This window comes from Pavona decussata, unplaced genomic scaffold, assembly GCF_977016875.1.
Source record: "Pavona decussata unplaced genomic scaffold, jaPavDecu1.1 SCAFFOLD_140, whole genome shotgun sequence".
Lineage (NCBI taxonomy): Eukaryota > Metazoa > Cnidaria > Anthozoa > Scleractinia > Agariciidae > Pavona > Pavona decussata.
In genome coordinates, this window is record NW_028145553.1 from 2,594,629 (window position 1) to 2,605,823 (window position 11,195).

Here is an 11,195-nt window from a genome sequence, read left to right on the forward strand (position 1 = left end):
TGAAAATTCTTACTTTGAAGCTCATCATTCACGCCAGGAGGTTAATTGGAGAAAGTCACCGACTCGCTCAAATCCGAAACACCCAAAAGAAATGAGCCAAGTAGAATTTAACTATAGCCTGAACATTTCTGGCGTTCAGATGGTGGCGACAAAGCGGTAAATTAACTCTCAAAAAACAAACGATTTTAATGCCAACCGAAAAATTTGCCCCACAAAAAAAAAAAAAACTAAATCTTTTGTCACCAAGCCCACAGTTTCAGGTCAATAGTCTGCCAAACTGTTCGTTTGGATTTTTTTTATGGTATTGTAAGGAGTGAAGAAAGAAGCAAATAAAGGATCCTGTTCACGCAGTGTTTGAACCGACACGCGCAGACAAACAATCGCAGTGCCAACGAGTTGGAAGAAGTCCATACTCGCACGCAGACCAAACCCGACTCTCTAATGAAAGAATGTCCTATGATCGAAAAAAATCTTAAAGACAGGAACGATCCATTGGTATAAAAATATGGGGCATTTGCTGAGTAGAAAACACGTGGAATTGGTAGCTAAGCTTAAGCTGTGAAAATATTAAAGAAAACGATCGAGAATAAAAATTTATCGACCGCGCGAAAGTAGAAAGGTCTCAAGGGAAACGTTTGACACAAAAAGTAGACGAGAGCTTAAAACGCGTTAAAGAAACTGCTTATTTACCACGAAGAATGAAATTCACGCCTTGCCGCGGAAGCGAAGCTTTGGCGAACACCACGGAAAATACGCCAGAGGGGATGCTATTCAATTGCACCTTTCACGACCTCAACATTATAAAAAATCATAAAGAATATCATAAAAATTCCTAAAAATGTTTACTTTGAAGCTCATGATTCAAAACCCTCGAAGTTCGCCAAAAACACTCCGTTGCGCGTCGTATTTTTAACTCTCTTCTCGGTGTTTGATATGTTATGAAACACTGAGTCTTGTGTTTGATATATATTACATAACAAGGTTCTTGAAAATTCTTACTTTGAAGCTCATCATTCACGCGAAGAGGCTGGTTGGAGAAAGTTACCGACTCGTTGTAATCCGTAACACCCAAAAGAAATGAGCCAAACAGAATTAAACTATAGCCTGTTTCTGATGGTGGCGATCAAGCGGCAAATTAACTCTCGAAAAGAAACGATTTTTACGCCAACCGAAAATTTGCCCCACAAAAAATAGACCAAATCCTCAGTCACTGAGCCCTACAGTTTCAGATCCATCGACTGCTAACTGTTCGTTTTCATCTTTTTCAGATGGTATTGTAAGGAGCGAAGAAAGAAGCAATCGAAAGATCCTGTTCACGTAGTGATTGAACCGCCACGTGCAGACAACGAAATGCCAACGAGTTGGAAGAAGTCCATACTCGCACGCAGACCAAACCCGACTCTCTAATGAAAGAATGTCCTATCATCGAGAAAAATCTGAAGACAGAAACGATCCATTGGTGTAAAAATACGAGGCGCTTGCTGAAGAGAAAACACGTGGAATTGGTAGCTAAGCGTATTAGCTGTGAAAATATTAAAGAAAACGTTCGGGAATGAAAATGTATCGGCCGTGCGCAAGTAGAAAGGTCTCAAGGAAATACATTTGACACAAAAAGTAGACAAGAGCTAAAAACGCGTTAAAGAAACTGCTTACTTACCACGAAGAATGAAATTCACGCCTTGCCGTGGAAGCGAAGCTTTGCAATTTGGCGACCAAGATGTCCACTTTAAATATTTTGTATCAAGGAAAATACACCAGAGGGGATGCTATTCGATTGCACCTTTCACAACCCCAACATTCTAGCAGCTGCCTATGATTGATCTACGAACGAGGCTAGTAGGGCTAATTTAAATTGCAGACAAAAGAATAATAAAGTGACAGCCTTTTTGCATAAGGTCCGTTCGAAACCGAAAACAATTGCCGAAGGGAAAAAGCCCGTGGCGGCCGGAAAGGCCGTGAAAGGCCCCAGTTGTTCAAAGGCCGGATAACTTTATCCAGTGGATAAGTCACTATCCGACAGTTTCAATCTGTGCAAAGATTTCAGTATTTCATTGTGTACAAGCGAATATGCACACTCTAACCACAGTCTAGTTTAGGATTGTACGAAAACCTTGGACAACGTTTAACGTGAAGCATATTTTAGACCCCGAATAGTGCCTTATCCAGCGGACAAAGTTATCCGGCCTTTGAACAACTGGGGCCTGGGGTTCACTTTTGCCAGAAATGAGGTTTGTTTTCCTTTGCAAATTTTCGAATGTTTAGATAAATATTTCTCCTCAAAATTTTAAAAATTGTTTAGAGCGCTGAAAATCACCCAAAGAGTCATTTTTTAAGATACGCACCAGCTCTGTCACGACTCCCGAAATTATTTTCGTTTTTTGAAGTGATCGTGATTTTGAACTCAATCATAAAAAATTCCTAAAAATGTTTACTTTGAAGCTCATGATTTAAAAAACCTCGAAGTTCGTCAAAAAATACTCCGCTACGCGTCCTAATTTAAACTCACTTCTCGGTAGTTGATATGTGATAAAACACTGAGTCTTGTGTTTGATATATTCACGCATAAAAAGATTCCTGTTCACGCAGTGTTTTCAAGAACCGACACGTGCAGACAAACAATTGCAGTACCAACGAGTTGGAAGAAGTCCATACTCGTACGCAGACCATTAACCCGACTCTCTAATGAAAGAATGTCCTATCATCGAGAAAAAATCTTAAGACAGGAAAGATCCATTGGTGTAAAAGTACGAGGCACTTGCTGAGTAGAAAACACGTGGAATTGGTAGCTGAGATTAAGCTGGAAAATGTTAAAGAAAACGTTCGAGAATGAAAATGTATCGACCGTGTGCAAGTACAAAGGTCTCAAGGGAAACATTTGACACAAAAAGTAGACGAGAGCCTAAAACGCGTTAATGTAACTGTTCACTTACCACGAAGAACTGATGAAATTCACGCCTTGCCGCGGAAGCGAAGCCTTGGCGAACACCACGGAAAATACGCCAGAGGGGCTGCTATTCAATTGCACCTTTCACGACCTCAACGTAATAGCAGCTGCCTATGATTGATCTATGAACGAGGCTAGTAGGGTTAATTTGAAATGTAGACAAAAGAATATTAAAGTGTCTTTTTTAATTAAAAATATTAAAGTGACAGCCTTTATGTACAAGGTCCGTTTGAAACCGAAAACAAGTGAAAGGAAAAGGCCCGTTGACAATATAAGTAAAACAGCCAACTCATGATCAGAACTGCCAATTAAAAATAAGAGGCGAGTGTAGGTGAAAAACCCCATAGTTAAAATGTAATCAGCCCATTCGAAACCAAAAGTTCACAAAATTTAAGAGAGCAAATGCACTCTTGACATGATTTGTGAATCTGGTGGATGTGGCTGTGAATATTCACGAAATATCCTGCAATGGAAACTCCAGGTGTAGTTCTGTTTTTAAATATATCTCCTTTTCCGAATAGAAAGCAATTTCTTAGAATAGAGGGAAAAATGCTTCACTTTAGTACGTTTCGTTCTCTGTAAGGATATTTTGTTTTCCTCGCTTTGTTCAGTTTCGTTTTGTAAACTGTTTGTGACTCGAGGACGCCAGGTTAAATATTACATAATTGGTTTTATTAAATTCTGAGCCTCGGATATTGCATTTCTAGCGTTCTGATTGGTTCAGTAAATCTCGGTTGTCAGCTCAAATACGTAGTTTGACCTTATATGGAAAACGAAAGCCCCAGGTGTCGCTAAGCTAAATTTTTTTTTCGGCGGAAACAAGAGTTTCTTCGGAAAAATGTAGAAAAAAAAAAAGGAAAAGAAAGAAATACTAAACATGCAATGTCATCTCAATATAACAACTGAAGAATAAAAGCCGCAAAGTTCGGTATGACACTATTTAATGGTACGTATCTCTGAAGTTTCCTTTAAAATCTTCAAAATTGCAAGATTTTACGATTTTTTAGATCACATAACAACAACTGCAATAACAACCGATTACCTACAAAAATTTCAGGATGACTTGCAAATCCTGGCGGTAAGAGGTTAAAGCCAATCGAAGAAATTTCTTAGGAAGAGCTTCCTACCTGCCTTTATGTTTTTACGAATTTACGAGGACTTCAGATGGTTCATCTATGAAATCCATACGAGCGGTGGCCATAATGTTCGTTTCCGTCGCTCGGCACCACTCAGCAAAACATTTGCACTAATGTGCACAGCTCTTACGCTTCTCAAATAAGCTTGAAGTTTAAAAACTTGCACTGAATGCTTGTCTCAGTGAGGTTGTACCTCGTACACTTGGACTTGCCTGAAGTGTTTTAAATCGTCCGTGAGGAATTCGTTTCAGCATGAAAAAAGCCGTCCTTGCCCTGATCTCTTCCTTCGCTCGACACCACACAGCAGAACATTTGCTCAAATGTGCACAACTATTACGCTTCTCGATGAGCTGGAACTTCAAAATCACTTGAATGCTACACTGTAAATTCAAAAGATCTGTTTCAGCCTCAAAGTGCCGTTTCAGCTCTATGGCCCCTGGAGCTGATTTGACTCTTCGTTGGTCCATTTTGTCAAGTGGGTCCATATCGACCCCAATAAAAACCGTTTTAGCCCCAACAAAAACCGAGTTGGCCCACAGTGGAAAATAATTCGGCCCCTGGGTGCGTATCGGCCCTTATCGCTAGAGCTATTTTGTCTCAAATTAGTGGAACCATTTCCGTTCAAGTCTAGTTAGCTCCAATGTAGGGCCGTCTCGGCTCCTATTAATGGAGGCGTTTAGACATCGAAGAACAGAGCCAATTTGTTACAACGCAAAATGGCCCTAATCACTTGAGCCATTCTGACTCCGAATGGTATAACCTGATTTCCAATCAAGCCAAGATGGGTCCAAATTAGTGTCGATGTAATGAATTTTAAAGTAAAGCAAAATTGTGACGGGGAGAATTTTGTGGGAAAATTTACTTTATAATTTCCACCTTCTTCTGAATTGTGGTGCATGGTTACCGTTGTCCAACAAAATCCCACGTTTTGTCCAGTTGTGGCAAAAAGGCTGCATTTGCCTTCTATTGAGTCCTTTTCATTCACCGAACCGAGCTTATTCTAGAAGCATGCAGTAGTCCATTTCCGTCATTGTGATTATTTACTGACCGCTTTACGATGGAGAACTTCGCCAAAACGTTCACTGAAGAGGAAATTAAGACATGGCTTGGAAGCCAGGAACGTCTTCACCGGCAACCATCGAAAGCCGATATCAGGTAAGTAGTACTTGAATCGGAGCTTGCTTTAATATTTGCAACTGAACTGGAGTTGAAGCCCGGTAAAAATAATCTTCTTCCTATTATTATTATTTTTTTTTTAGATAATTTACTTGGCGGCCATGATATAAGACCACATGTTGTTGCAGTCTGTCAGGAAAACAGGGCAATTTCCGCCAGTGGAAGGAGCCTGGATACGAGCATACGTCACTCCCAGAAATCTTTGAGAGCGTTCTCCCTAAACGCGCATGACAAGTTGTTCAGGCGGGAGGGTTTCAACGGAAAATTCGTCCAATTAAGGTTTTTAGTTTGATTTCCACTAGTCTTGGCGATTTGACTGCAATGGAAAGTCAAATTATGGACAGCCGATTCCCTTGTGTTAATAATTTGCGATTTATGATTTTCTCTTTACCGTCGGATCGTATATTACAACAAACATTTGCAACAGAGCGTGATGCTTGCACAATATTTTAACTGCTCTGTAAAAACTAAAATCTTACTTTAAGACGTTTTTTACACTTAATTCTGGTGCTGTGGTAAGACAGCGCGTAAATCTCATTTGAAGACGATTCATCTTAGGATAAGACGACTTTCTTCTTATTTATACGATGATGGCGCCTTAGATTACGATGATTTTTTCTTAGATTGAAAGTGCTGTGGTAAGTCATATTTTCATCTTAACTCAAGATTTGAACAATTTTATTCTAGATGCTTTAGAATCTCAACTGATTTAAGTTTCGAAGCAAGGTATAAATCTAACTGCAACGGTCACTACATTAAAAAACTGACAGTGAGCTTTTAATACCCTCCATAAAAACTAAAATCTTAAACTAAGATTTTACCTTACGTTTCCCATCTTATGCAAGACCACCACCACATTAAATTGAGACGGTGATCATCTTATTTTAACACAGGATGATCTTAAATGAAGACTATCGGAGTCTTAGTTAGTATATAAGATAAAAGATCGTCTTAAAGGCCAAGTTTCACGGTCAAGCGCATGCGCGAGCGGACCGGCTCAAGAATAAATTGTACGGGTCGACACTAAATTCGATGCGAACTTGTGGTGGAACAATCTGTTGAAATCGCGCCCGAATTTGGATCATCCGCTTTTCGTTCTTCACTTTTTATAATCTTTGTTTCCTGTTGTAAATATAAGTTCGGTTTTTGTAAGGTTAAAAGTGTTTTAGCATCTGAAAACGACATTTTTGTCGATGGATCGGCAAGGAGACGTCGCGGCCGACCGGCGACGGGACGTTCTGTGGACTCTCTGGAAGCACAGAAGTTAAAGCGGACAGAGTGGAGTGGATGTAGAAATCCTGTGTGGTTAACAAGATACGTCCACCAAACGTGGAAAATTGGTAAAGAGATAAGTTTGTTTAAAATAGACAACGATTTCGCGGCACATCTGCTTACGCTGGAAATGGCAAAGGTCACCAACTGGCTTTGGATGAGCTCGCAAGGATTTTCTAGATTTCAATCGTACTGTTTGTTCATATGGAAGTCAACTGTCAAAAACGGAGAATTCGACGGACAAACAGCATCAAACATCAGTGTTTTGTTTTGGATGGAAAAAATTGTACAACACTGAGACGCGAAGCGAATAAATATGAGAACAAATGTGCGAGTTAGTTGTAGTCGGGCTCGAATAGCGGGCAGCAGAAAAAAAAAATCCAAAAGATTTGCGGCAAACTACAAAATCTATTGTAAGGTATTCATTTATCTATAAAATTATGGTCATTGCGAATGGCAAACGCAGTTTTCATATGCCACCATGGCGGAGTTTTCTCAAATGCATTCCAGCATCTCCAGGAGCGGAAGGACGCTCAGTGTCGTTGTTACTAAACGGTCGCATCGCTTCTTGAAGCTTGCGGATTTCTCGTTCTTCGCCTTCTCGCTGGTCTAATAAAATCAGGCTATCGAGCGTACACACTATAGTAAGTTTATCGCTGAATGCTGATGAAATACTGGATTTAAGTACGTAAGTTTGAGGGAGCTTCTCGGCTTTTCGAACCGCGCGTAATGAAAAAGGTCGATGCCGCGAGATATCGAAACTGTACTAAAATAAAACCGTATACGTTCGCATAAGTTCTGGCATTTCTTGAATGTCATGGGACATTCACGAAGCGGCGCTGCAAAATTCCCAATGTGTTTTACATGGACAGCCTTTTTGTTTCTTTCTGAAACGTGACCGAAACACTGGCCGGTCAGTTTTATTTTTATGCCAGCAAGTTATAAGACTTGCCCGCCGTATCCCGCCGGTGTTGTGTACTCGCTTCTAATTGGTCCAAAAACAATTGGCTCGACAGCGATTACGTTATCGCTCGCACATGCGCCGAACCGTGAAACTCTCCCTTTAAATATTGTCTTTAAATCGTCTTCATTTGAGAAGCGCTTATCTTAATCAACATTGAGACATCTTACTTTAAGAAAGACCAGTCTTAATTATATTAATCTGAGTCGATGGGGTCCTTATTTTAAGACGTTTTTTGGTCTTGTGGAAATTTAAGACGCCGAAGCAGGCTATAAGATACTGTCATCCTACGTAAGATGCAATACGCCTTAAGCTGGCGACACACCTGGGCATTTTATACGACGATCGCAGCGAATTTGATCGCCAGCGAAAATCGCAAGTGATTTTCGCCACCGATTGATGCGGACACACCTGGCGATTTTTTTTTTCGCCGATCGCGACGTTATTCATGTGCTAAAACCGCCCAGCCTGACTGATTGACTTTACTGGCAATTCGCAGCGATGAGCGTAAAAAAATCGCGGGAACGGGCACACTTGGCGAATTTAATCGCCGATATCTGACATGCCAGATATCGGCGATTTAATACGCCGATCTCTCTACTCTCACCATTTTAGTTCTCGGTAAAAAATATATATATATATAAAAAAATAAAAAAAGGCTAACTTGGAAGAAATAGAAAACGCCATTTTTCGCGCGGTCCTTGCTCGGAAACAGCACGGAAACACTTGCTACGCGCGCAGGCTACAACACAAAAGGATCCAAATTTTGCAAAGCCCTTCCTGATTGGTTCATTTAAAAATTGCAGACCTCATAGGAAACAGGACTTCTTTTCTGATTGGTTGATTTTGATCCAAACTCTGCAGACACGGAGTCTGGAGGTTTGATCCATCGCAAACTCTCACCTTGTTTAGAACAAGCTGATTTACCGTAATATACTCCTCATGATCAAGCAGCGGAAAGTGGAGAATTTACAAGAATTTCGAGACAGCAACTTCAATATTCAAATAACAAGACATTTGGACATAAAATACGGGCTAAAGCCCCGGTAAACGGGGTAACTTTCACGAATTTGACGGCATGCGCGAGACAGAAGATTGAAAATGGAAATGAAGAAGTTACTGTCGCTTTTTATTGAAAACCAAAGATGAGTCCAACAATTCTACTGCATCACCGATCAGAGGAATGAGTGTAGTGACAATCTGCATTCCCTGCTATTAGAGGTCTCTATGATTTAAAGGACTTTAAGACCAACAAAACAGTAGTTATTGGCCGCGGCCCGGCCTCTGTTTTCCGGTGAATTTACGGTAAGCTGATTTCGATAAGTTGTCTCATTTAAATCAGATTTGGTGTAATAAAGTACTATGGATTGAAATTCGTTGTGTTTGAGGAGGGGTTATTTTTTTAAACGAGTTCTTTTTAAGGGGGGGGGGGGGTAATTTTTTACCTTGTACGAAAAGTGAAGGGGGTAAAATTTTAAGACATACAAGAGGTACCAACTAAATGTATTTAGCAATCATTCTCATCAATCATAGAGTTGGTAAAATCGACTAGAAACTTCTCCATATCGCTACTATTCTACATAGCGACAAAGATCTTGCGCGTAATAGGTTGAGTAATGACATAGACAGGCAAACCGTGTATTTCATCAAGCAGTTTATCTCTGAAGGCTTGTTTATCTGGGCAAAAAATTTGACTAAAAGACGAATAGAGATGGTAGGCTTCTTCAAAATCTATATAGCCACATCCATACATCAAATCCTCCTGTACTGCTCTCAAACCCCGAGCTGCTTTGACCTTCTGTGTACCTTCTTTTGACGACTGAAGAATAGACTCCAGCAATAACAAAACATCGTTATTATCAAGACATTCAAGAAATATTCTAAGGTACGTTTCCTTACTTGAACTTCGCCTAACTTCTGATTGTTTCTCTTGCCAGTTCAGATTCCGAGAGCTAGCGATTTCCGCATGTAACCAAGCGTTGTGCCCAGGAACTTCTCAACAATTCAACCACCAGGCTAACCATGGGGGGGGGGGGGGGTGGGGGAGGGGTAAAATTTTCAAACTGTCATTGTAGTGGGGGGGGGGGGGGGGTAAAACGTTTGTTTGAAAAAATTTTTTTTTGGGGGGGGGGGTAAAATTTTCATATACTCGATTTTTTAGAAAAACAATTTATCCCCTAAATTTACTGCGGAGAATTTAGTATCTGATGGCGGTGCTGATAGTTTTTCTGCCGCCGGATTTTTGGTAATTAAGCTACTTGTAAACGTTGATTTGCCATTTGCACCAGACTCTCCTTAGAATATGAAATATACAAGCTGCAGCTTAACTTTATCATTGTTATTTATTCCTCATAGCAATGCAAGTCTATTTATTATGATAAGTCGGTTCAAATGTTTTTAAAAACAGTTTTTAAACAATCGATCAAATTGCTTTAGATGCATTGTTTCAAACTATCAATTTATAACTTTCCTTTCTACATGTATGTGGTACTGTGATCAAGGTACATAATACCAGTTAGGTTCGAAGCCTTTAGCTGAGGAATCCTAACTGTTAGGCATTGATTGATCAAATTACTATAGATGTATTGATTCAAACTATTAATTTCTAATTTTCCTTGCTCTGTGGTAGTATGATCAAGGTACATGTATATGCCAGTTAGGTGCGAAGCTTTTTGCTGAGGAATCCTTACTGTTAGACATTGATTGATCAAATTACTATAGATGCATTGTTTCAAACTATTAATCTCTAATTTTCCTTGTTCTGTGGTAGTATTATCAAGGTATATGCCAGTTAGGTGCGAAGCTTTTTGCTGAGGAATCTTAACTGTTAGGCATTGATTGATCAAATTACTATAGATGTATTGTTTCAAACTATTAATCTCTGATTTTCCTTGTTCTGTGGTAGTATGATCAAGGTATATGCCAGTTAGGTGCGAAGCTTTTTGCTGAGGAATCCTAACTGTTAGGCATTGATTGATCAAATTACTATAGCTGCATTGCTTCAAACTATTAATTTCTAATTTTCCTTGCTCTTGCGGTAGTATGATCAAGGTATATGCCAGTTAGGTGCGAAGCTTTTTGCTGATGAACTGTTATAAGTTGTTTGATCACTTTACAGTAGATGCAATGCCTTAAATAAGTATTTTATTTATTTTCATTTTTACCTTTGCATGTGGTACTGTGGTCGAGATACATATGTCATTTGTGAGCAAATTTAGCTTCATGCTGAAGTGTTCTATCAACCCTGTTCTCAGGAAGAAGTTAGACTCTAGGAATGAGGTTAGTACTGTATTTGTATAAGCATTGTTATTCATTATGTTATAACACATGCCATCACAGGTCACCAAAGCGTATGTGACACAGGTTACCATGCAAGCGTGATTTAAGAGTTTGTATGGAGTTAAAATTAAATCGAAATTTAGACAACAATTTTCCCTAAAAAACACAAAAATATACTTAAGTCTGAAAAAGCTTACCCGGTGTGTTTTGCTGTGTTTTCAATGCTCTTCAGTGCTTCCAAACGCTGTTTTGAGCGGTTTATCTCTCAGCAGCTGGTCCACGTGCATCAAAAAAGAAAGAAAAACAAGAACAACAACGCAAAGTACTTCAACAGAAACTCATTAAGGCGAAGCAGTTGTCTGCTCAACAGATTTTGGTTGCAAAATCTTTAAATAAGACCATACGCGAAATTGACCGTTTGTGTGCA